Below are 533 nucleotides of genomic sequence, written 5' to 3'. Positions count from 1 at the left end.
TCACGTACTCACAGATACATTTGTAGCTGAAAAGAGTCTGAGAAGATAGACTCAGCTTACCATTGATTTTAGTCTGGATTGATGGGCTATCATTATCTGCTGCGAAATTGATATTGCAGACGGGCACATCCCAGCAGCTGTGCGAAACGGAGAGGGGTCATGGAACCCTTTTCAAGTGACTTTGCATGTGTTATTATGCAGGAGCACAATTGGAAGTGCAAGAAAATGGGCGGCCGCGCGCGGCTGGTAGTGTGGCCGAGCGGTCTAAGGCGCTGGATTAAGGCTCCAGTACCGACGGAGGCCTGGGTTCGAATCCCACCGCTGCCATTTCTGCTGATCAGCTCCAACGACGCCGCTTGTTCAAATGTGGTTTAGACCCCTACTGCATTTCTGTTTGAAACAGAAGCAAAATGAATTTGCTTCCCGTGGAATTAACTGGGGTGCGGTAAAGTGCCAAATTTTCCGAAGTGTCTGTGCTGTCATGATCGTGTTCGCCTCCCGCGCGGAAAATCGCAAGCAGCTCTGCTGTTGCT

General features: G+C 50.1%; 1 non-coding gene across 1 annotated transcript; it reads left to right on the top strand.

Annotated features, from left to right (window-relative positions):
• Positions 1 to 245: 245 nt before the first annotated feature.
• On the top strand, positions 246 to 327 carry trnal-aag. The gene has a single exon. It is a non-coding gene; the product is annotated as a tRNA-Leu (tRNA).
• The last annotated feature ends 206 nt before the right edge of the window (positions 328 to 533 follow it).

This window comes from Chiloscyllium plagiosum, unplaced genomic scaffold, assembly GCF_004010195.1.
Source record: "Chiloscyllium plagiosum isolate BGI_BamShark_2017 unplaced genomic scaffold, ASM401019v2 scaf_66102, whole genome shotgun sequence".
NCBI lineage: Eukaryota > Metazoa > Chordata > Chondrichthyes > Orectolobiformes > Hemiscylliidae > Chiloscyllium > Chiloscyllium plagiosum.
The sequence above is the reverse complement of the archived record's forward strand: the minus strand, read 5'-3'. Positions and strand labels throughout refer to the sequence as shown.